Source organism: Agelaius phoeniceus, chromosome 9 (assembly GCF_051311805.1).
Source record: "Agelaius phoeniceus isolate bAgePho1 chromosome 9, bAgePho1.hap1, whole genome shotgun sequence".
Taxonomy (NCBI): domain Eukaryota; kingdom Metazoa; phylum Chordata; class Aves; order Passeriformes; family Icteridae; genus Agelaius; species Agelaius phoeniceus.
Window position 1 is genome coordinate 26,681,279 of NC_135273.1, and position 27,090 is coordinate 26,708,368.

Here is a 27,090-nt window from a genome sequence, read left to right on the forward strand (position 1 = left end):
TATTTGTAACAGCATGATCCCCAAACCAAATGAGCTGTGCTGTTCCAAATTTCAATAAAGAATGATAGTGGTGAATGTAACAACAAAGATAGTATTGTATAAGGGGAACACATGAAAAAATGTCAATCTTAGACTTCACAAGAATTAGAACATACAATCCACTTCAACAGACAAGACATTTCAAACCATTTGCAGCAGTACATTAACACCAAGTTCAAGTATTTAAACACAACAAAACTAAAACTTACTAAACAGTTCTCTGACGTGTAACTGGGGCAAGAAGCAACTTAGGTAACTGCAAGCATATTACCTCAATCACAGGGACTGTTTTGAACAGGACTTTGAGATGAACAGAATGCCAGAGATAAAGTGAACTGTCAGTCTAAGTCAGTGTGCAACAACAGCTTCCCTGGAAGATTATGAAAAAACCTGATATGGTGCCACAAAGAAAATTACTCATTTGGATGAAGAAAAGAGGGATTATAAGAACAGTAAAGAATTCACTACAGGGCAGACAAGTAGTTTCAAGAACAGAGATTAGTAGCCTAGTTCAAATGGCATCTGAGGACCTTGATTCTTGATTCAGCTTGACTGAAGAATACTCACCCTTTTCATTAATGAAGTAGGCACAGAAGCAAAAACTTGAAAAAAAATTGCTGACAAACAAATTGTCAGTTCAGCTGAGCGCTGTCTTTATGCAGGAAGATTTGGATCATGTGAAGAACTAAAGTAACAAATGGAATGAAGTACAACAGCATGAAATTGGAAAAGTCATGCATATTGCACACATGCATATTGGGAATTTCTGCTTCACACAGACTAGAAGCTCGCACATAAGAGACAGCTATGTCCAAGGACACCAACTGATTCTAGAACATCAGACACATCCATGTGATGTGGCTGGGATAAAGACACAAACACAACTCTAGTTAGGAAAATTTCCCAGGGAAAACAGCAAGGCATGAATAGCACAAAGATAACATGATTGATAAATTCAACACCCATCTAGAAGGATACTATCTCAAGGAAAGAAAGACATTAGGAGATAAAAAGAAAAGAAAAATAATAAAATTAAGACAGTTAAAACTGATGGGTAAATAACTACACTTTGACAACATAACAGGAATAAACACAATGAAAGACAGACAGCTATTCAATCTTAAGAAAATTACTGGTTCAACAAGAAGCTATGGATTAGCCATTAAAATTCATTTGGTACAGAAATTAGAAGACAATTCCAAACCACTGGTTAGAAGGTTGTAGGGCAGATTTTCAGACTAAATAGAGTCCAAAAACTTAATTAGTCTTTATTTTTCAAAGGACACCATCTCATGTAGCTACAGGTGTCAGGACAGGAACAGACTGATCCGGGACTACATTTCATTATTAATACAAAAAGGGCTATAGTTAGCTTCAGTTTATCCAAAGTCAAACAGTCAAATTTAATCAAGCCCATAACAAGAAGAAAGTTTCAGTCTGTGTACTGTGTAATTCTGTCAAATACTTGTACAAAACCTACTTTTTAAATGTGTTTTTATTATTCTATTGCAAGGCATGCTTACACAAACTGTTGAAAAGTGTCACAATGAAACACTCGAACTACCTATGCTTGAGTGCTGTCAATATGTTAAATTAAACAAGCAAGGTAAATCCACCCCCAAAATCTGTCAAGAAATCCTATAGCTGATGGAGAAGCCTGCTGGTTATTATTGCAAGCCTGATGACTACATGGCCATCAACAAAAACAACTTCATGTAAGGCCCTATTTAGGCACTAATCTGTTCAAGCTCACAGAAACAATTCCCCTGAACTGTGGATTGTGTAAGAATTATTTAAAACTATTCCTGACTGCATAAATTTAAAAGCCAAGGGACTGTGTAAATTATACAAGTCCTTTCTCCTTCTAGAAACTATAGTGAAAACAGAAATGCTAAATGAAGTGCAACTGTGTGTATTATATACTTCTCAAAAGAATGAAAAAAGCAATCTTAGTTCTCTCTGTAGTACATATAGAACCATGTGTTTAGAACACGTGCACTGCAACACATTTGCTCATTCAAAAAACACAAGACCCTAACAACTGGTTTTTTGCAGCAGGGGAGCTCAGTCTTGGAAAAGAACTTCTTATTTCTAATCAGTGGGAAAAGCCACCAAAATCCATCTTGGACAGTCAAACAGATAATCTCCTGAAACAAAGATTTCCCATTGCTGGTAAATATCAAATCACGACAGCATTTAGAAGGCAAAATACTAAATTATGATATATCTGTCTGTTTCATAAACAAAGTTGTTAACTGTGAAGAAATGAAAGCCTAGCTGCTTTCTACCATGCCCAGCAAAATTGGGTAATTGGGGATGCTGCTCACTGCACTCCTGAATGCCCATCTTACTGTTACTCTGAGCTTCCAATTAACTTACTGCTAAAAAGTTTCTTCAAATAAATTAACTGCTATGATATTCAGCAAAATTGTTTTCCCACTACAAGCCGGTATTCAGACATATCCTAATGTGTTACAAACACGACACCTTCTTTTATTTGAACATATTCAGAGAAAATGTCACTACACAATTTTTATTCACCTTGACCCACTTCCCTCTTTTCTCAACTCCTTCACTTTGGAAGTGATTAGCTGGCTTAGAGCTTCTGCCCTTAGGACAATTAGAAAATGGACATCCATGCTCTTTCTACAATGATATCAACTTCTGCTATTCTACCCAGAAGCTATCCTTCTCATATGTTTTTATAATCTATTTATCATTTTTGCTAGTTCCTTACTGTCATACCAGTCAATGTGAACAAGGAGAAAAGTCTCCACACGTAACGCATTCCATCTCTAAATTTAGTAACTACAAATAGGAGTTATAACTTAAACCTTTTAGATCTCATTCATAAGAAACATACTTTTGTTCACCGAGCATAAGTAGCAAGGGAAAAGAAATCATCAAAACTGTTAGAAATTTTACATGTTACTAATAAAAATATTTTGGTCATACTATACTGCCTACAAGACTTATCACACATTTTGGCTCTGAGTTTCAACAATTTGACGCAAATAATATACCTGGGATGAGAAAAGGAAAAAAGATGGGCCACAATCCTGAATATACGTTTGCTCACATTTTTTAAAAGTAGAGAAAGGAGCCTAAAATAAGTGCACCAGTGCCTTCAAAATTATAAATGCCTTCACAGAAGGTTTCTAATATGCAACATGACTTTTAGCACTATTAAGACTAATGAATGTTTTCACAACCTTTTTTTTTTTTTTTGTAATTTAAAGACAGTTATTCATTAATCTAGGTAAAAAAAGAGCAAAAAACCCAGATCCAGAAATTGATAGGGTAAGCATTTATTTTACTTAACTCCCATGATCTTGGCTTACTTCTGCTACACCTATAACCTCTGCCCAACCTAGAAGAAGAAATTCACAACTTCTTTATGTGTCCAAACTGAAAGTGATTATGCAAATTACGGAACTCAAGAAGAAGAGTTCTGCAGAAACTGGGTTTTTGTTCGCTGCTCAAAGAGCACATTTTTCATTTCACGATGCCTAAGGAAAACAGCCTGTATTTTTGGTCCCGGACTTCAATCAATACTGGCATGCTGGACAAGCCGCTGCTTTGCCGTGGGTCCGTGCCATCGGTGCGTCCCGGCAGAGGAGCGGGGGGCCGCAGCCAGGGCACCTCCCTGCCCCGCCGTGCCCAGACCGGCCCGCAGCTCCGGCTCCCGGCGCGCCTCCCGGCCCGAGCGCTTCGCCCACAGGAGGGAGGTGTAAGCTCATTGCCCAGCAGGGGCACCTTGCTAAAGCCGGCCTCTCTCACGCACAACCTTTAGAAAATGTGGCTGCTATTTAAAAGACGCATCACTTGAATTTCAATTTTTGGTACAAAGGAGAAGACAACAGCAACAAAGCTGAGACAACTCAATACGGGGTTTGGGAGTTAGCTTTTTTAGCATGAAAAAAAAAAAAGCAAGACTATAAACTACTTCTCTCCCTCCTGCCCTCGCCTCTTCCAGCGCTAACTCTCGTTTTCTAGGTACTAAGGTTTTTCCGAGCGCGCTGGCCCGCCGCCAGCTCCATAAAGCGAGCGGGAGGCGCTCCCCCCGCGGCCCCTCCCGGCAGCCCAAGGCGCCCGGCCTGACATGCTTTTCAAGGCGTGCTAGACTGCAGCGCAGACTTTCTGGCTCCACTTCCATTGTTTGCACGGCTGCTTTGCTCCTTATCCAGAGCCTGGATTAGCATAAGAATACTGTCTTCCCCCTCTGCAAGCCAGCTCCCCTCTAGAAGACCTCCACCCCTTAAGAATAAACATAGGGGTTGGGTTTCTTTTTTGGGGGGGTTCTCTTTAAATCCCTTTTTCCTATTCAGGACTTGTAGAAACTAATAAAATAAATAAAACGCTAAACAAGCGAGGCTGACAAGGCTCAGAAAGGCCCGATTGCATAGATTAGTAATTACCAAGGTCAAAAGAGTCAACACCTGATAATGCACGGAGCCCTCACTCCCCACACTACACTGTGGACATCAGAGTTATTAATGGGTATGCTTTCCATACGGAACTGAAAATAAATAAATTTAGGAAGGGGTAACAGAGAGGAGCTTTTAAATCCCCCTTCCTTTTAATTTACACCTGGAAGACGGAGTTTCAAATTACTGAGAACAGACAGGAAACATTACTTATGAAGACAACCCTCAGCCAAAAATACAAACCAACCCCTCTAAACTGCAAGTGGTGATGCCTTTACACAGGGGAAGCTGCCTGCTTACACATCTGCAAACCCTTTCCCTCTGGTATGTGACAAAGGGACTGTGGTGTCCCTTTTAGAGCAAGTGACGTGATCTAGTATTAAAAAAGGCCGACAGAAGAGCATTTCACAAGAAGCGAACTGCTTGCCCTCACAACGCCTCAAACTGTCAACATGGACATATTTTTTTGTTCTGCTACTCAGAAGGTAACAGCTGTCCAAGTGAATTCATATGTCGTTTCATGAATAAGATAAAAACACACTTGTAAATATTACTTCATAAACAAGCAAAGTAATTTTTAAATCATCGAATTCTGTGCTCCCCACTGCAATGGGTGAGAGATGAGCTTTCTTTGACAGTATTTGCTCGACACATACAAACAGCAGAGACAAGACTAGCAAGTTCAACATCAGGAAGATTTGCTAATACAAAACGCTGCTTAGCAAGGTAAGCCTTAATCCTCACTTTCCTCACCTGCTTGCCATGCCCACGGAGGCACTGTACTCTGCTGAGAGGAAAACTCCCTGTCTAGCTGTTCCCACAAATCACTGTAAATAACACCCAGATATCCTCAGAGGAGTGGTCTCCATCAGATTTACAAAGAGGCATTTTAATAGCTGGATGGGACAAATAAGTGGAATTGTAGGTGCTGCTTGTTAATCCTCCTCAAAACTGCTCTGGCAGGGGGAAGTTATTTTTTAAGTATTCTTACTACAGAAACAAAATTTTAGATAGATGTAATTTGCAAATTATGTTTATCTATTAAGTTTGTTCTTTGTGTTAGTTATATTACCCTTATAACTTAAAATTGCAATCTTTCTTATTCTTTGGAATTTTAATGAATAGTTGACTAACTTTTGTCATCTGTGAGCCTTCACTTCACCCTAGAAAGTCATGCTGGGGATATTTTTACGAGATTACAAACTCCAGGCATAGAACACGAGTAGGTTACCACCTTCACAGCAAGGGCAAAAGAAGTGAGCAAGTATTATCAGTGGCAAGTTTAGAATAGCGTAAACTAAAATCATTCATTATCTTACATAGAACCTGCAAAGTGTTCAGATAGTTTCAGTATCAGAGTGATAAATGCCTATGTGTAAAGTGTGACATGCTCACCTACAGTTAACTCACACATAGTGGATATATTAAACTAGATTGCTATATTAGGAAAGTGCTTACACAGGACAAATAATGTTAAATTAATTATATGCTGCATTCAGCATCTATTTTCATCTGCAACATTTAATTTCAATGTGACATATGTAAGAAACTATTATTGCTCTGGGAAAATTTTCCAGGACTCTAAATGTATGTGTCTGAGCACTATCTCACCCTGTCAGTGTTCTGCAAGTCTTGCTGAGATAAAAACAGATTTTAATGCAAACTTAAGTTAAACTCTAAGTGCACTGTAGATCCGCTTGGTTAAATAACTACAGAAACAACATGGCATGCACATGCACACAAATACTCCTCTTAAGTTTGAACAATGTACTTTCATCAAATATACCTTCAAAGACATTTCCAAACCCAAACACAGTAATCTTTCAATAGGCAGACAAAAACAGAGTTCAAAGGTAATGTTTACTTCAACAGTTATAATCCTCTATTTCCCTGCACTGAAGTGCTAAAGCAATACTGTTAATTTTTTTTTGCACACAAAATTCAAAAGCAAACAAGAGCTTTCTGGTCATGAGATTAATGTGATTAAAAATCTCCCATTTGTAATCAACCAACTACACCAGTTCTTTTCTTAGTGCAAAAAGGTTATTTTAAACACACCGTGAAACATTTTTCAACAACTGTTACACAGTAGAACTCAGGACAGCAAGAAATCAACATATAGGGTAGAAGCTTGGTTTGGTTTTAGATTAAGTGAAGTTCACATTCAACTAATAAAATCTGTAATTTGTTTTCATTTAATCTTTGCTTTTCTCTCCATATTGTAAGAAAGCACCTGGACTAAGACAGAAAGAAGCTAAAAAGGAACAGAGATTATATGATATATTCCTTCTGTGAATTTCACTTGGTTTCCTACTTTTCTCTTTGACCATCACAGCATATGACTTAAACTGCCCATACTCAGTATTGCAGGGATGACTTGAACATTATTTTTTATTGCAAACATTTCCTCCACTCTCCCATCATCCTTAAGCTTGAAGGTATCTCCTCTGATGTCTCAACAGTTCCTTAAGCTAAAAATCTTAAAAGCAAAGCCATGTTCCTCCTAAGTCACGTCTGCATTAACTTTGGCAATTCAATTATTTCCCAGTCAGTCAAGATCACATTCTTAAAACTGTCTCATTCTGCTTTTTCTTATGTTGCTTTTGTCAAAGCTGTTATTCCATCTAGGGGTGATTTATTCCTTCCACATCTTCACTATCAAAAACTTCTTTCTTTCAGGATTCTTTAGCTTACATGAATCACCTCTAATAGGACGGAATTAAGGCTGATTCAAATTAAATCTGTGAAGGAAAAATTGAGGTTACAGGAAAACCACAAATTCCATAACAGGAAACAATTTTTGTTGCTAGTTGAAGAGAATACAGGATTATTTTTGGCAGAGAGAAAGGGGACAGAAAAGCCATCACTATTGAACCTTCTCTATTAAGCACTATATAGTATCTTGCAATCCTCTACCACATCCTAAGTATTTTTCCATTTCCCTTTTTTCTTTTGAGATTTTTCACACATTTGAGTTAAGCACCGTACTGAAACCAAAGCAGCAGATGAAAGACTGCAGTAATTTATTGGGCCAGTGTGACGAGGTTTTGGTAGCAGGGGGCTAAAGGGGTGGCTTCTGTGAGAAGCTGCCAGAGGCTTGTTCAGCCAACGCCAGCTGGCTCCAGGATGGACCCACTGCTGACCAAGGCCAAGCCCATCAGGAATGATAATAATGCTGCTAAGATAACATATTCAAGAATGAAAAAAAGTTATTGCACAGATGTGCCTGCAGCCAGAGAAGACAGGAGGGAGAATATGTGAGAAAAACAACCCTGCAGACACCAAGGTCAGTGCAGAAGGAGGGGCATGAGGTGCTCTAGGTGCCAGAGAAGATTCCCCTGCAGCCTGTGGTACACCACGGTGAGGCAGCTGTGCCCCTGCAGCCCATGGAGGACCATGGGGATGCAGAGATCCACCTGCAGCCTGTGAAGGAGCCCACACCAGAGCAGGTGGATGTCTGTGGACCCATGGGAAACCTGGGCTGGAGAGGGTCCTGGCGCACTGCATGTTCCCTGGCAGGACTTGTGACCCCATGGAGGACTCTCATCAGAGCAGGCTGTGCCTGAAGGGCTGCACCCCAGGGAACTGACCCAAGCTGCAAGCAGTCTGTGCTCTCTTCCCTAAGCAGCAGCAGGAACGTGTGATGAACTGACCACAAGCCCCATTCCCCACTTCCCTTCACTGCTGGAGAGGGGAGGTAGGGCCCAGGAAGGAGGAAGGAGTGGGAAGAAGGTTTAAGATTTCTACTTCTTGCCCAGCTCTGATTTTGTTAATCAATATTCCCAAATTGAGTCTGTTTTGCAATCACTGGCAGTCAGTGAGTGACCTCTCCTGGTCTTTACCTCCACCCATGGAGAGGGGAGTGATAGAGTGGCTTTGGTGGGTGCCTGTGCAAATTTTAAAGACCAATAAAGCAAACTTTTTTCCCCCTTGCCCATTAAAAAAATCTTATTAATTCAGAGATTGGTGGTATCACCAAACATGAAATTTACTGAGGTGAGGGGAAACCGAGTAGATTGCAAGTGTACATTTGCAAATTCCAAAACAACTCAAAAGGCACGGAACTTCAAGACACCTGTATAAATATCCCTCTTTTCATACACTGCCTTCTCAAAGACTTCAGGGACTCTCCTCTGCACAGGCAGATGCCTTATCACTTCACTTTCATCCCACTGAAAGCCTGGGACTGAACTGTTTCTGTAAAAAACGTTCATAGGCTTTACCTGCCAACTGAAACAAATAATTGTTTTTCAAACACCAGCAACTTGAACGAGCATGTTTGAACGAGAACAGGAATTTCAGATCTTAGAACAACAAAATGTGTTTGAAGCCTGGTGAAGTGTAGCCATTTGGGAACCCCTCTGCACATCTCCACCGTGGAAATTCTCCTAACAGATGTGACTACTGACCCCTCTACAATTACTCTAAACAGATTCAGATTTTTACTCAAGATACCCTGAAATTCCTGTACTGTGCTGTAAACTCAAAACATACATATTTTAAGGACATGATAAAAATATCCTTTCTTTACATAGACTTGGCTATGGCACACCAAGTAATTTTTTTAAAGGAGGGTGCATACATCTGGTTTAGAAATAAGAAAATTAGAATGTTTCTATCACAGTGTCTTTATAGGCATTAAGGATATTATAAAAAGACTCTTATTTAAACCAGTCTTAGATTTTGGTAAGCTAACAAGTTAAGCTGCTTGTTATTTTAATATTTACTATTTTAAAATACATTTGAAATCGACCCCTAGAATTATTTTAATTAAATTCTGTATCAACTGAAACATTTTAAAAACATTTCACCTAACATTTCATGAAACTTACTGTACCTTTACAACCTTGGAACCTCTGGAGAAGGACATTCTTGACTTTTCAACCTAGTTTAGAGGAACCTACTCCACAACTAACTACTTAGGACTGCTTCAAAATACTACCATCAGAAAGAAACATTTATTTGCTTTGTTTTGGCTCAAGGAGAAAAAAAAGGAAAGAAAACAACTCCTGAAAGCAAAATTAATCCCTCTCTGTATTAATGCGCAGTTGAAACCTACATTTTACTATTCCTAATCTAAACACTAAATAGAAAATAAGCAAAAAAGGCAATCTGGTATGTTTCTAATTACATATCCATGTTACAATAATTTGGTGGCAAAATATATTCCTGTCAATATAAATATCTTCAGACTGCACTGCAAATGCATTCCTCGTATGCTTTTCTCACTGTTAGATCTTAAATTGTTCTCTATCCTACCCCATAAAATTCCCATCCTCAGATACAGAAATAAAATAGAAAATTTAGTTTCCTTTTACTACACAGGAACTTGTCTAGATTTCTTTGAAATCTGTTGTCCTTGACACTTTTCAGAGGAGCTCCTGAGCCAAACAGAGCCAACATAAAAATGAAGGGATTCTCAGCAGGTTAATCTGACCTTGCTGAGCCCGACAGTCTTGACCTAGCAATAGGAAGGCTCTTGTTTTGTGTGGTCTGAGGTCAGGATGATGAGGCTACTGGAACAAGCTGGGATAAGCCAGGGGCAATGGTAGTAAGCAAAGTCCTGTTAGGAGGACACTGCAGAACAGAGCAGCCCCAGAGTGGAACCACTGGCACTTCCTGTTTTGATCAACTGATTCACAAGATGACACGGATGTCTGGTTCCTCCACTCCTGGAAAATGCTTTGAGCACACTGACCTGTATTTCCCATTTGTGGTTTGAGCCTCAAGTGGCTCAGCCTGTTTGTTATGGAATTAACTCCTAGCAAATAGTTTGCCACCAAGGAAATTCAATGGCAGCTAACCCAACCTTATAAAATAATTGTTTCCTAACAGAACAGAGAGGATCTTAGGTAGCCTTGATGATTAATAAGAAAATCATTGCAGGAATACCACTTCAGCACTGGTATCCTTCATTCTGAAGCACCTGGAATGTGTTTCTGGCTATTGAATGAATGAGCTCCATCACATAAAAGATGCTCCTGCCACTACTGGTTTGGAGGACACTAGAACAACTCTAGCAACAGTAGAAGCTGAAAAGTAGGAAGTTATTCCTAAACTGTCAACTAAAGTTATTGGTTCAGCAGTTGTATGTTAGAGGTCTTTTAACGTCCTTCTAACTCGTGCCTTGCTGCAGGCAAGGCAAACTAAGGGAGTATTTGACATTTTAATGGGTGGTGCTGGAAGTCATCCAAGTCCAGTTTTCAACATCCCAAAGAAAATAAAGTAATCATGCAACCAAAATCCTTCTATTAACTAAAGAGACAACACCATATGGGACATCAGTTGCAGAAGGGAATTGAGCACACATAACCCTACTAATTACATGTAATATACTAATCAGAATTTCTCCAGCTGCATTGCACTAGAAATGCACAAATTCACAGGTGTAATGAAAACAGCTATTTACCCTACTGAGTCAGAGGAAAGAAAATTTTACACTGATTCACAAAATAAAGTAGAATTAGCAAAAGTACAATGAAGGGTTGTATTACAGAGATCCCATATTAAAGAAAGATAAAATAAACTATCTTGAGAACTGTCACACATTTGATACTCTTCACTGAACCCTAAAATGGAAGATACAACCAGATAAATTTAATCCCAATTTCTCTCCGTAAGCCAATCAGGAGCTAACAAATAAACTATCAGGCAGCAGTTTTAAATGCAAACAGAAGACACCTTTTGTATATAACAAATATTTAAAAACACTCACCTTTACTGTTTTTTGTAGGTGTCCAAACTCATAAATGGGCTCAAAGACATACCTGAAAGCAGGCCAGGCAATGAAATACAATACTGCTGATCTGACTCAGGAAGCACATAAAATGTCTGATCAACACCTGGGCAATGTACCCTGCTCACATCTGGTATTTATAGTATTTCCCTCTTTTGGCACTCATGATCAATTTTTTTCTTTTGTCTTTGTCCCTTTGCTATTGAAATTCAGCTGTAAAAGGTATGAAAACAAGAGGCAGTACATAGGAGCAGGAATAATTAGCACAAGGACTTGCTTTTATTTGGTTCTGATAAGCTCCCCTCTTCTTGCCATTTGTGTGCTTGTGGACTTAGAAGCCTATAATCCCTAGTAAAAAGAAAACCAACTGTGTGAAGATAGAGAAATTTTGTGGTGGAGTGGTGTTGCCATTTTATTTTTTGCCAGATCAGCTATTTACATACAGGGAAAGCAAAAAACAACCTCCCTCCCTCCCTCAACTGCTTCTAATACTACTCATCTTTTTTAAAAAGACAGTGGCTTTAAGGCATAAAAAGTAACTTGTGAAGGTGGTTGGGGGTGTGTGTTTTATGTTTCCCTTTTCAAAACAGTATTGTGTCCAGTTTTCAACCCAACTACTTATGCTTATGCCCTGCCACTGGACACTGTGTAAAGCTTTTTCCTAGTCATATCAGCAAAATAATAGACTAAACTAATAATCAGCTAAAGCATTAGTAGTATTCATGACTAAGCAGAGTCTACCAAACAAAATTTGCCAGATATCCTAACTCTTTTCCAATGTGCCTTTGTACAACAGATGTCTCTGTAGTTGAGGCTGAGTTGTCTTTTTTCATAACTGAGATAGAGACAGAGATTAGATCAAACAGCTGTTTTAATATGGTATTAAAGACTGTCACTAGCATAAAAGAGGTGGCTCTGAAATTTTTTATAAGATATGGTGGCTGCTTATCATATGCTTTTTATCCCTGAAATACTCAAAATAAAATTTTGCATGCATTAACCTTACCTCCAAATTAGGAAACTGAATGAAACTGTATTGTACTTCCAGCTTCCTCCAGACTGTTTTCATCTGTACTTCCACTTCATTAGTTCAAAGGTGGTATTATGGAAATGCATATTTCTACTGATCTGCAAAATACAAAGACAATTTGATTAAAGAGATGGCTGAAGAAACTGTGTTGACAGTTTTTGGTCTAGAGTGTGAACTGCACATTGCAGATACCTGTATCTGGAATTACAGAAACCATCTCCTATGATGAGCTGCTCCCAGCTAGAAACTTCCTAAGAGTCATGCATATCCAAGAACTGCACAGTTGCAGCAGTTGACACAAAAAAAAAATTTAAAATAATTTTACTGTTATCAGTAATTGCTCATATTAAAAATGAGCCAACAAAAACATTTCTATCCTTTAGCTGGAAAATACCTTTGAGATCTTTGAGTCCAACCTATGACCTAACACCACCTTGTCAACCAGACCATGGCAGTGAGTGCCACTTCCAGTCTTGTCTCAAAACACCTCCAGGAACAATGATTCCACCACCTCTGTGGGCAGTGCCATCACCCTTTCCGTGAAGAACTTCTCCCTAATGTCCAAAGAAAGGATACATTGTTGGTGACACCCATGGAAAAAACAAGCCATGCACAATTCAATCTTTATTATAAACACCAGAGAATCTGTAAGATTGCAGTTCCACACCAGATATCCAATGGTGTCACACCATTAGTTCCAATACACCAGAAACTGCAATATACAGAGAAATAACTGATAGGTTTTTTGTAGCTGTGCACAGGCATGATTACTCCTGGGAACTGAAAAGCAAGCCAAGAATTTAGACAAAGGTACTGGCAGTCAGGTGGGTTTGATTTTTGGTTTAACTTTTTAAACTGCTGTACATCCCAGCAGCAGAGGAAAGCCTGGCACAGGTTCTTACCCAGTTCTCTTAAGGATTGTGAGCAAGCCTGACTTGTGTCAAGTCGCAGCATTTTCAGATGCATTGCTGATAGCTAAGATGGGCTTACCAGCTTTGTTAGTTTGATTCCAGTGAGCAGATGCCACCTATTGCCAACTTTTCCCATTTTATCAGTGTCACAATTTCTGAATGTTTCCATCATCTGAAGCTTTTGAGAAGATCCTACAAAAATTTTACCATTTAGAAGTTCCAGTCTTATGACAGTGATCATAACCTTGAAAATCACACAAAGGCTTGAACACCACCATTCCAGCTATACTGTTAAATAACATACAACCACTCATACAGAGTAGAGATGGAATGACTTTTGAATACCAAGGCTAACAGGAGGGGTGCAAACAGAAAAACTATGTGTATGATTTCCAGCAGAGAGTTTCAGCATCCACTCTCCTTCTCTTTTCCTTCCTAAGCACCATAAAGACCTTTCCATTACAAGAAGGTCAGAATACTTCTGTCTCCACATCCATTTATAAGCACTGCTCCTCACACACTGAGGTTTAATAGTCTTGGTAATAAATAATAAATTTGTGCTAAATGGTAACCCAAAACCATCCAGAATATCAGATAGCACCAATTCTTAAAGACAACTGTCTCCTCTGAGCAGACAAGCTGACATGACTTATTTCTTCCATGGTAAAATTGAAAAAACATTCTAGCCATGCAATTGTGTTTGTAGAGATTGTTTTTGCTTTTTAAAGTCAAGAATCTGTAAAATATAGCTATCTCTTCTCCTCTCTCTAACAAAGGACCTAAGTTCATCTTCTGAGGGACTCCAAAACAACAAAAAAAAATGTTGGTGTGCTTTCTGTTTTTACAACACCTCCAATCTCCCTGTATCTAATATCTGATTAATATAAAGTCCACTTTGTATTATTTAAAGAGTTTGCTTTGCAAGAATAAAGACATTTCTGAACAATGCAGCTCAGAGGTTTCTTGTTTGGTTTTTAAAACAATGTCCTCCTTATATTTTTCCAAACTCCCAAACTGATGAAGTAGCTGTTCAATTCTAAGTATTCACTGCCTTTCCTGATTCCAACCCCATGGATCAGATATCTAAGCTCTCTTACTAAACAACTTTATTTTGGTGAACTTCCTGATCTGCACGACTCTAGGTATGTCTATATTAGCATTTAATTCAAATCAGGACTGCACTTTTGAAGTCCATCTCCCAAACAAACCTCTTTTCCTTGCTTTGCTTTACATTGCAAAGCAGTCACCAAGTACATGAACCAGATTTCTTTTGAATAAAATCAGATCAGAGAATGAGCTTCAGGTGTACATTGTGCACGCTTCAACCACCAAGAGGAATTCAGCCACAGAATCAGACCAGGACCAGCTTGAAATAAAACTCCCACCACCTGTATAGCACTTATGCCAGGTTCTCAGCACCTGACAGGTCTGATCTTATTACACCACTCTGCTTGGTAATGTGGACACAGACTCTTTTATGACTTACTGAATTTTTGTGTCAGTTCCAGATTCATCTCTCCCCTTTTTAAAAGGAAAACTACAAAACCTCTGTCAGATATGGGACAGAAGTTAATGATAATTATTAAATTACAGGAGTGACCTCACAGCATTACTATTTCTTCCACTTCTTCATCAGCATGAAATGCTACTTGAGAACATACTCAATTTTACAAAAATCAATTTACTTAAATATTTATTTTTATACACTTATCCAAACTGCTTAATTATTAATATAAAAGTTCTTCAAAATGTTTAGTGCCATTCTTGATGGCATCTTCCAGAGAAGTGCCATCAAGTACAAAATGAAACAAGGGAATAAAATATTTGCACAACTATACCTTTACTTTATTAGAATTTGCAAACCTACAGCAACCATAAGAGGCACAACTTCAAAAGTACAGCGCCTCACAGTGCTTGTCACTAGTTACATATTAAATCCAGATTTATCTACAAATTGTTCTTAATGCCAAGATTAAATTTAAGATCTTTATATACTATCAACTGAAAAATATCAGCACTCAGCTGGGAAAAGAAAAATCAGAATAACATGAACACTCTAGCTACCCAGATAACCCAGAAAACTGCAGATTTTCTGCCACTGGCAGGCCCCAGGGAACAGTCAGAAAATCTAAAGTGAGTTGATTTAAACCTCATTCAGGAGTGGGGGTGGTTCCCCTGCTAGCAGAGTGCAGGAAGCAGCAGCTCTGAGCAGGACAGACAGACAGACCGCAGGGACTCGCAGCGGCAAAGCTCAAGTCAGTCTAACTTGCCTTGAGGAGCAAACTTACTCAGCCTGTGGATTCCTTGTTTCTTGTCTTACCACGTATCTCCACTTACTGCTTCCCTTCTCAGCAGTTCCGGTTTCTTCAGTTCCAGGGCCACATCCAACTCATTCCCTCACCTGTCTCTTTTGATGCCAAAAACTTTCCTGGCATTTGATTTCTCCTGCACTCTGTTCATTCCCACTCTGCTCCAACTGCCTCACCAGTTTCCAGGTGGATTACTTTATTCATCTTAAATTATCTTTCTTCCTGAAGGAGCCTTCTACTTGTTAAATACAGTGTGTATTTAAGGAACAGAAGTTGGTAAGGTAACTTAAAGTAACATAAGAGTTAAACTAACTCAAGTGCAATTAAGTGCATGATCATACAAGGACTCATTGGTACAGACAGGGTTAAGTACTTGACCATTCACTCCAGCTTCCAGTTACTTCTTTCCTGCTCTTTAACCTCCTCCAGCCATCCTCAGAGCACTTCTGCAGGGTGCCCATTCAGGTAAGCATGCCTTTATTTCAGTTTATCAAACAGCACTTGTTTTGGAGTTTCTGTAAATTCAAATCATGGCACAGACACAGGCTTGGGTGATATCAGACTCAGAGATACCAGGAAAAAAAAAAGGTCAAAACCATTCAGCATCTGAGACTTGGGGTGGGAGCAAAAGGGAAAAGGAGAAAAGTGTGTGATGCTCACAACACATCTCTGTGTACAGTGTCAGAGTTGATGGCCAGCTGACAGCTCTGGTAACCAGAGATGGTAGAGGTTTCAGAAGCAGAATTATTCCTCTTCAGGTAAACTATAGCCCTAGACAATAGACTTTTTGTTAGCAATCTATGCACAATGAAAATATGCTGCAGACCCATATGGTAGCCTGGAAGATGCTTCAGTTAACAATCTCACAACTGCCACTAGAAAATAGAGCCAGAATTCTTGTCATCTATTGCTTTTACAGGACTACTACTGCTCTGAAATATAAGTTGAATCGCAAAGCCATACCAAAGTTCCAAATTTTACTTCATAGTTCATGTCCAAATATAAGAATTTATTAAGGAAACCTTTTTCAACAAGTTTCCATGTGAGCTAAACCCCCACAGCATGCTGGGAAAAGTGAACATCATACTGTATGGCAAATTTGGGGCTTGCTGGTTTTGTCTGTCAAACACTGAAGGTAGATGAGCAAGAACATCTCATTGAACAAACAGCCCTTCCAAACACAATGAGAGCAATTAATGAAATGAAATAAACTGGCTGAACAAACACTTTGCAGTCCCTGGACACCATGTCTTCCAGGTAGCAAGAGGGGAAAATGAAAGCCTGAGACATGGTTCAAGCACATTTATTTGATCTTTGTGGCAAGGTAGTTCAAAATTGTTCAAAATCATGCTAGTAAAAATATACCTCCATGAAAGCTAATTTTTAAAATTACTTTTATACCTACCTTCCCATGAGCTTTAATTAACAATCATTAAGTTATTCTTGCAAGGTATTAAAAATGCAAGGGATTATAAAACATTCAAGCACTTCACGTCTTACAGTTCTTCACATCTGTATTACACTGGTTTGGCCTTCCTATATATCTGGTCAAAACACTTAAATTAGTTCAGAACACCACTGATCTTTCCAGCACTTCCAGGTTGTTCTTGGAAAGCCTAGATTTTGTTGTTTTTATTGATTACTGCATGGATCCTTGATGGCAAAAAGCATTCTTAATAATTTCTGAGAACTTCACAAATACTACCATGAAGCAATTTGAAGGAAATGACATATCACACAGGACAGAAATAATACAGATTGAAACATCAACTGGGCCATTCCAGTACTAATCTAACCTGGCTGGTTGGTTGTGTAGGCAGGTGGAGTAATTAATGTGTGCTGCTGCCACTAATGGAATCAATTCCTGATTGACCTTGCAGCCTGACAGAAAATATAGGACCAATCTGTACGATTAAAAAAAAAACCACAGAAACCTACAACTGTTTTTCCTTAACTCAGATCACCCTCTTTTTTGAGGGAGAAGTTGTTCTCTATCTGAGCCATACAACCTTTTCCTTCCTGACTCTGTTTTATTTAATGAACATGACTAACTGGAAGTTCAATGGACCAGGCCTAGCACAGCAAAGAATTTTTTTTGCAGAACAGACAGCTCCTCTTGCCTACTCAAGAGGTATCAGAAGACTCCTCACATCATTTGTCCCCTTTTCATAGGAGGGGAGAATCTGTGCCCTAGAACAACCTGAGCTTTTCCTTCTGAGGCCTTACGACCATGCAAGCACACACAGACACAAGATACCCTGAAGAGGAAGCATCTGAAGGACCAACACACCATGTAGCAGCTAAGCAAGCACTCTCCCTTCCCTCGTTACACATTTTTGTTTTCATCATCTTCAATGCCTGTTGAGATAGAAGACAAAATGGTCTGCACAATGAAGCTCCTGAAATATCATTGCCCCTGGGCATAACCAGAAGCATGAGAGCACAAAAATTCCTGAGTAAGGTGGGACTGTGCAGTACCTGATAGAAAAAAAAAGCATTTTCCAGAATGACACCAAAGTGCATAAATTATAATACACCATATGTGGATGTGACAGCCTGGGCAGAGAGCAGGAAAATGGGATTTGTTTTCTCACAGTGGACATGTGAGACTTTTTAGGGAGTTGTAGAGAAACTATGAAAACTTGTTAGTGTAAACAACCTGCAGGTGGTGTTTTCCTGTGCTGTTTTTCTGTTCTTCCCAAGGACTGTTTGTGAGAAAGATGTTTTTTTTTTAATTAACCTACCAAGTAGAATGTGTGGAACCTATCTATAAAAGAAGAGAATTTTTGTATTAAAACTGCTGTTGTATAAACCATCCTGGTGAATTTGTGTGATTTCTTGCTCAACAGTGACAACCCTACTCTCCACAGCATCAAGTGGCATAAATAATTCATTATAGAGCCATGAGAATCCAGGCACAAGGCTCATTCTACCTCATCAGCAGGGCTAGATAATTCCACCAGGTCTTTACTTTGCCCTAGCAGATGTATTTTTTCATACCAGAAAGAGTTTAAGCCTCCTGATTTCTTAGAGGATATCTTCAGTGTTTTATTCTGGCATGCCTAGCTACATCATCTGTAGTCATCTGAAGGACTCCACAAGCTCCTGTGCTCTCAGGAACACTGCAGAATTCCTCTTAGTCCTCTTAAATATTATTCACCAGTAAGCCAGTAGAAGCTGAAAAATCAGCTCACTCTCCAAACTTCAGAGGTAAAAGGAATCTGACAGCAGCTTGCTGTTAAAAGAAAAGCAGTTACCCTCAAAAGGAAACCCATCAGCCTGCAGCAGTGGTGACAAATCAAAGCCACCAGTTCATTCCGTGCTGAGAGGTGAAGTCAGAATTTGACTTGTCAAGCTTTGTCAAGTAACAACTGGGCAAAAGCCTTTGCTGAGCAACTCCTTCTTTCATCACATCCCACAGCTCTCCAAGTATCCAAAACAATTTCTCTAACAAATATGCTTGGTTTTCAAGAGAGATGTAAAACTCAACTGCTTTAGCACAGGTTTGGAGGTACCTGGCCCAAAGCTCCTCCACCCACAATCTCAGCCTCCTCTTGGGATACTGATGACAGAGTGGCCCCACAATTAACAGTCTTCTGCTGTGCCTGACATCCCTGAAAACATAAGGCAGCTTGGGACACCACTGACTTCATAAGTCTTCCTGAGTTGCAAAAAATTTTACCAAAAAAACCCCTCCCCCAGGCTCCATGCTGTGTTAAAGCATCCCCACATTTCCCAAGCTGCAGACTGTCACTGGGCCACAACTGCCACCTGACTGGTAGGGTGCCTGGTGTGGAGGCAAGCACCAATTCAGTTGGATCACTTGGCACACAGACTGTGAGGTGCATGTTCTTATCCTAATGCTGATGCTGGGAATGCTGCCCAGAGTGCCATTTCTCCCTGACAAAAGAGCCAAGGAAATTTAGCTTCTGCCTGTCCCACAGGACATATTAGACCACATTCTGATAGCTGATCTTCTCTCTCCCCCTAAGATTCCTGCAAAAGGTCAAGTATTTCTTCTATTTGTCTATTTTACAGAGTAATTCAAATGGTGAGAAACATTTTCAGGAACCTTCAATTTAAAAAGATAAATAAATTCTGTTACAACTTCAGAATTCCATGGTTTTGCACACTATCAAAATACTATAGAGCAAACCACCTGAAAACTACACTACTGTTCTACCACACTGCCTTATACCTCTGCGTGTGTAGGATGGATATTTTCTTGCTTAAATTTAAATTTTACATTACAAATGTTTAAATGTTTAAGTAGTGTGGTGGGTTGACTCAGACCGGATGCCAGGTGCCCAAATTGCCACTGTCACTGTCCTCCTCAACTAAACAGGGAGAAGAAATATAACAAAAGGCTTGTGGGTTGAGATAAGGACAGGGAGAGATCACTCATTGATAATTGTCACAAGCAAAACAATTTCAACTTGGGAAATTAATCAAATTCAATCAAATTGAAATAGGATAACAAAAAATAAAACCAAACCTTAAAAACATGTTCCCTCTATCCTTTCCCTCTGGTGGGCTTAACTTTACTCCCAAAATCTTTACCTCCTCCCTGCATGTGGAGCAGGGGGACAGGGAATGGGGACAGCAATCAGCTCATCAGGCACTGTCTCAACTGATCCTTCCTCCTCAGGGGAAGGACTCCTCACACTCTTCCACTGCTCCAGCATGAGCTTCCTCCCCTAGGAAACAGTTCCCCTATGGCTTAACCAATGTGACTCCTTCCCACAGGCTGCAGTCCTGCATGAATTGCTGCAGTGTAGATTCCTTCCAGGAGCTGCAGTCCCTTAGGAGAAAGCTGCTCTAGCACAGGTTCCTTCCACAGCATCACAAGTGCTGCCAGCAAACCTGCTCCAGCATGAGCTCCTCTCTCCATGGGGTCACTGCCTCCTTTGGGTATAAATCTGCTCCAGCATGGGGTTCTCCATGGGCTGCAGGTGAACTCTGCTCCACTGTGGACCTCCATGGGCTGAAGGGGCACAGCTGCCTCACCATGGTCTGCATGGCAATCTGCTGTGGCACTTGGAACACCTCCTACCCCTCCTTCACCACTGACCCTGGTGTCTGCAGAGTTCTTTTTCTTACTCTGACATGTTCTCCCTCCTCTCTGCAGGTGCAGTTGCTATGCACAGGGACTCCTTCCCTCACTCACATGTGTTATCCCAGAGGCACTTCCACCGTCAGTGATGGGCTGAGGCCTGGCCAGCTGTGGGTCCCTCCGAGATCTGGCCAGCACTGGGTTCATTTGACATGGGGCAAGTTCCTGGAAGCTTCTCACAAAAGCTGCAACAGAAACCTTGCCATGCAAACCAAATCCACACACACAAAACCATATTAAACACAGGTTGCAGGCTGGCTAGCTTCTGACAAGAAACACAGGTCACAGGAACACGTAGATGGGAATGAGAAAACCTTTCCAACAAGATCACTGCCTTCAACAAAGCACTAGGAGCTATCAGCTCAACAGCTCTGAACACATGGAAGTGTGACAGATTCTATAAGGAAATCAGGAGACACCTCAGACACCACTCCCACCACAGTAAGGTTAAAGGCCTTCACCATCTGCAGACCTATCAAGTATTTAAGTTTTTCTATAGGAAAGTACATGGATTACACACTGACATTCAAGAGTATGGAACCTTTGGAGGACACATTGAGTATGGACATTCTGATGGAGGAACCTTTGGAGTCCACATTGCATCCAGTCTTCTGCTTTCTTTAAATCACTAACATATATAACACCATATAGCAAAACAAAAAGAAAGAAAGAAAGGCATAGAAAAATATATCAAATTATTCTAGACAACTTGAGAATTCATTTGGACCACATGTAGTATCTAAAACTTAGATATTTGGTTATTTTCATAGATTACTTTGGACAAAACTTCAGAAAGTCATACCCCATAGTCTTTTAATGCACAATGTTACACATGGCTGTCTACAGGAATGTTTGGCTTTCCACAATTAACTTAAGCTCCTGAAACAACTGTAAGTCTTTGGCAGAGAAGATACACAACTAAATGCTTTACCCATTTTTGTAATTCAGTGGTAAAAAAATCCCCCCCTTTCTGTACATCAAGTGCAAGAATGCTTTATAATCCAGATGACCATGTGAAATTACCTTGGTAGTCATTGTATCTCATCTCAAGCAAATTGAACTTTCCTTCATCCGTTTACAGGTACTGTAAACTTCTCCTGATACAATGAGACCAATTCATTATTAAGACAACTGAATATTATCCCCTGAAAACAAAAGTCCTCTTTTTTTGCAAAAGTGGTTACACACAAGGAAGCTATAATTATGGAACAAACTCTTTTAGTAAGATGTTTGTACTAGGGACTTGTTGGAGCATACTTGGTCTCTGAAATTTCTTTAAACATTGTTATTTCAGAAGAAAATAAGCCAAATGGAAATTAGAATTGTGGAATATCCTGAGTTAGGGACCCACAAAAAATCATAGAAGTTCAACTCCTGCACAGGACCACCCCAAGAGTCACACCATGTGCCCAAGGGCATTGTCCAAATGCTTCATGAACTCAGCCAGCCTTGGAGCTGTGACCCCTGCCCTGGGGAGCCTGTTCCCCTGCCCAGCCACCCTCTCTGGATGAAGAGCTTTTTCTAATATGCAACCTCAGCCTGCCCTGACACAACTCCAGGCCACTCCCTTGGCTCCTGTCAGTGTCACACAGAGCAGAGATCAGTGCCTGCCCCTCCTCTGCCCCTCAGGAGGAAGCTGTGACTGCAGTGAGGTCTCCCCTCAGCCTCCTCCTCTCCAGGCTGAACTGACCAAGGAACCTCAGCCTCTCCTCCCCTCAAGGCCCTTCCCCATCCTCATGGCCTCCCCTGGACACTCTCTAACAGCTTTCTATCTTTCTTGTATTGTGGACCCCAGAACTGCACACAGGACTTGAGACGAGGCTGCAGCAGGGCAGAGGGACAATCCCATCCCTTGACCAGTCAGTGATGGTGTGCCTGATGCACAATTAGAAGAAATTTCTCAAGTAATAAAACCAGCTGGATATTTGCTGAAGTATTCTTTACTCATCAGAATTTTAGAAGACATGAGCACAAAATAATTTTCATCCTTACCATTTGCATGATGATACAGCCCTTGATTTGCAAGTCTAAACTCAGGCCACCATGGCCTCAACATCTGTCCCAGCCGAGGTGAACAGGCTGGAGTAATAATACACAGCAAATAATACACAAGAGTAATTCAGTGTAGACATTAAGGTGCTCAAAAATCCTCAGCCATTTCAGCTCTTAAGTCTAACAATTGTTCATTCTGAATGCTAGAATGTTATACTGCCTCTAGTTCTTTGGTCACTGTATTATGAATGCTTTCAACTTGACCTAAGATTTCTAATGACAGATTTCTGAAATACTACATCCAGAATAGACCTGAAGGGCACAAACAAACACAGGGCAGCAAAACCCATCACCAGGTTCCTGGACATGCTGTACAGTTATCTAATATCTAATCTGGCCTCTTGCATTTCCTATTGATTTATGTATTTGGAAGCAATGGTGAAGAATTCATCACATCTCAAATTCTCTTAAAATGCACAGGAGTCCTGGTGCCCTCATCAAGGATTTGAAAGAAAATTAAGCTGCCTTTTGCTTCCCCCCTTAGCAAAGCCACAATAAAAACTCATTGTGGTAAAAGGTGGTGACAGGCCACTTGCAGAGAACAATGCAGATCTCTTCTGGTTAACTGCCTGGGAACAGGTTCATTTTGTACAGCAACACGACCTTCCATGAACAAACCCTAAAAGAGAAGGGCTATATCCTGAAAAAAAAAGAGACTTGAAAAAGAATGGCTAAATGAAATCCACAGCTTCTTCAGCGTGGGAGAGATTTTTGTCAACCAAGCTGTAAAGGCACCAGAGGTGCTCCTGCTGAGAACTGTGACACACCTGGCACCCTGCACACTCCTCCAACTGCTCTGACAATGCTGACCTGAGCTAACAAACCTGACAGCTGCTCTCCCTCAGACACAGCTCCATTCTTTATTTTGGAAGTCAAGGCATCATCCCACCCTGTGGATGGACAGGGTGCTCCCAGGAGGGACCTGATGAGCACAAGTGATCCTTCACTGCTGTGCCTGTTAAAGACATCACTTTTTATAGAGGTGAGCACAAAGCCTATGGAAGAAAGGGGAAAAGGGAGAAAAGAGCCATAATTTGATTTTTAGCCAATCAAGCACTCTTGGGGTTGGAGAAGACCCCTGAGATACAACCACAGTTTTAATATATGCTTTATACCATATATACACACCAAGTGAGAAGTTATTTTATTCTTGGTATGTAGGGTAAGTAATTTAGACTTCACTGTGGTCCAGAGTGGCTTGAAAAATAATATGAAAGCTTTTCCATCAACATTGAAAGACAGCATCAGAAAAACATGAGCAAGCATTCGTGGTAGTTATTGTTCAATCATGGTTTTGAAAAACTCATGCTTATTTTAGCTCTGGAAAGCTTGTCCTGCTGCAAGAAACTTAAGATACTTGACATTGTTGCTTTAATATGACTTCTAACAAAAAACCCCAACCAGCCAAAAAAACCCCAAACCCACAAAAAACAAAACTCTCTGACTCTAGCAGCTTTTTCTATTTACTGAAGACACAAGAGCCAGCCGCTGACATTTGAATCTCATCTAAATTCAAACAGGAAATACGCTTTAAGGAGTTATCATCTGCAGACTGATTCACCCTTGATGCAGTGGATTGTCCCTTCTAGAAAGACTTGGAAATGCACAGGTAAGAGCATTTATGGCACACTGGGCTAGGAATTGATGCTGTTTCCTTTTGCCCACGAACAGACAACAATCCCAAGCACAATTACTCAAAGCTGAAGACAACATCCACACTGCTCAGCCCAACCAAGCACAGCTCCCCATATACAGGACCAGTCTGAAAAGGGTGGAGACAAAGTTCTACTGCACAGAACATGGACCAGCACAAGAAGGATTTTTTATCTTTCCATCTTTGTCCCTTTTGTAGCTAATTAATAATATTTAAACTCTAATAAAACCCCAACTTTGAAAAAAGATGAAAGCAGAGCCATTTCAGATGTTTAAATTAGCACACCATGGGATGTATATCTTTCAACAAAAAGCTAAAACAATTTTAACAGATACACTTTATATTATTAATTACCCTAAATAATTTTTCTTTCTCCATTTTTCTTTTGGTGGGGAAAAAGGAAAACAGACTATCTTTTTATGTTCCCTTAACTTAGCTATTTAATTTCCTACTCAAATAAGTGGATAAAATTCTTGTTTTACTAAAGGAAAAATAAGAAAAGGAGTTTGAATAGATAGGTAACCTCTGTCCCTCTCTACACTGAGAATCATCTGCATTCTATTAAACCATCAAGCCATTTCTGTGTTAACCAGGCTTAACATATAAATAAAAGAACGAGCAAAATATTAACACTGATAGCTTCTTTACTGGCTATGCTGAAGCTCTACATGAGTCTCAGCTGATTTAACCCTTCAGATGCATGACATCTATTTTATCAAATTGTACAGGCAACAATGTATAATTTTTTTCTCCTCTGCAGGGAAAAAACACTTAGCTGTGTTTTTCCCTGCAGAGCAGCTGCCTCCTCCTCCTAAGCAATGTGAAGAACTACTTATAAAATAGCAATCAATACTGAGAATTTGAGGGGAAGGCAGCAAAGATTTCCAAATAAGATTGCTGAGTTATCTTTTCTTAGAGATTTCTTTGTTTGTACCTTCTGTAACACAGACTGCAGACTATACACACCACTGCTCAAAGACTGCAAGACAAGGGCCCAGCTGCAGACAAACATCTTCTGGGCTCAAAAGGAATTCAGCCACATCTGGTTATATGCTCAAAATAAATTTTTGAAAAAAAGTTTTTTTGAAAAAAGCAAGTTTTGTATATGACTTACAGACTTCACTAACAGGAGCCCTCCTTGAATATGTTCATCCTTTAAACAGGTAAAAACAACACAACTGAAGTGTCACTCTTCAGGTAGGTCCTTTCAACATAACATAATTTCCACTGAACCACAAAGCTACTGAGCTTCCCTACTCCTTGAAGACAGAAATTTCAGCCCACTAATGAACTGGAACTTCAGCATTCTCTGTTTGACAAGAATGCAAGACACATGGAAGTGATGACAGATTTCAACACTAGATACTTTCCAAAAGTATTTACTGGAAATAGAAAAGAATCCCAGTTCAGGGCAGCAGCTTCCTTCTTCAGGTAAAGAAAGGTGAAAAGCTGTCCAAGAGCAAACTGGAAACAAACAACAAAAAAGTCAGTTTTTCCTGAAGGGTTTTATAAAGGATTGATTGATTATTTACATTTTGCCTCTGTTTTTTTCTTTACAGCAAGATGCATAAATTAAAACTACTATATAAATAACATATAATTAAACAAGACTACAAAAAGAAGATCTCTCTCTCTCTCTCTCTCTCTATATATATATATATGTACACATACACACTATCATGACAACTTTTGCTTGTTCAAATCCAAAATGCAATTGTTGGAACAAAATTGCAGGGAAAATGTACAGACTGTGTAAGATTACATGTCTACAAAGTCAAGGAAGAACAAGTTCAGCATTCCTATTTTTTTAACATGTAAAAGAACATTAAAAAACTTACATATGGAGTCCCTTTCTTATAAACCACAGAAACTTTGGAATGATGACATGACTTTTCACCTTATAATAAGCAGCTTTGAAAATGACTAAAACTGAGACAGAATTACACAGTCTGCAGTGAATTACACAGGCTCTAGTGATAGGAGCATCTTTCACAGAAACACACAGCTTTCCTTACTATCAGCCCTGAGCCAACAATGGGTTACTTCCTTGGGATTGCTTTAACAGTGAGGATTCTGTAGAATAAAGAATGCACCCCAGGTGTGCCCCTGCATTTACTTCAGGTGATTTATTCAAGTATATGTGAGTGCAAGTCAGGAAACACTTTCCAGCACACAAGGAAGTCTGGAAAGTCTGACTTGGTTCTGCTGTCTTTAGAAGAGTTACAAGATAAAACAATAAAAGTTACTTAAGCAAGCAGAAATAAATGAGTATGTTTAAAAAGAAGCTCTGCTGAATAGAAGCAGTACTCTTGCACATTCCTTCTACCATTAGTATATTCTCAGAACTAAAATAGAACAAATATTTAAGTATATTTAAACAGAACCACACAACAACTCAATAACAAGCTTATAGCTCAAAAACAGAACTTGAAAGATCTAAGCAGTGTAACTAAATCTTAATCAGAGCAGCATGCAATCATATTCTGGCAGTCACTAGAGCAGATGCCTGCCACCAGTGTAATGTAAGCATCTCCTTAACCCAACTCCTCCTTATTTAGAAAGAAGAATATCTGGGGTAAGGACAAAAAGAAAAGTTTGGAGTTGCAGGAAACACAGGAAAGGGTGAGTTTAAGATGGTGTCATGTATTTTACTTGAGCATGTATGTCTGGAAATCAGGTGAGACCCAGAAATTCTCAAGTTCTTTAAAATACAGGATGTGTCTCTAATAAACCAGAATATTGTATGATAATTCAGTGACCTGATTAAGCAAGTTTTGACTGTCAGACTGCCAAAACCTTGTGTAGATCAGACTATATGG

General features: G+C 39.7%; 1 protein-coding gene across 3 annotated transcripts in view; it reads right to left on the bottom strand.

The window, feature by feature from the left end:
* Positions 1 to 27,090, bottom strand: part of BMPR1A (bone morphogenetic protein receptor type 1A) — a 74,225-nt gene that overhangs the window by 24,461 nt on the left and 22,674 nt on the right. Inside the window, exons 2-3 of one of the 3 annotated variants that reach the window (XM_077183333.1) lie at positions 12,209 to 12,330; positions 11,182 to 11,233 (exon numbers count right to left, since the gene is read on the bottom strand). The exons of 1 other annotated variant lie outside the window; for it this stretch is intronic. The gene's annotated coding sequence lies outside the window, so the exon portion shown is untranslated. The remainder of the gene's footprint in view (positions 1 to 11,181; positions 11,234 to 12,208; positions 12,331 to 27,090) is intronic. One more of the 3 variants, XM_077183332.1, reaches the window with a different exon arrangement.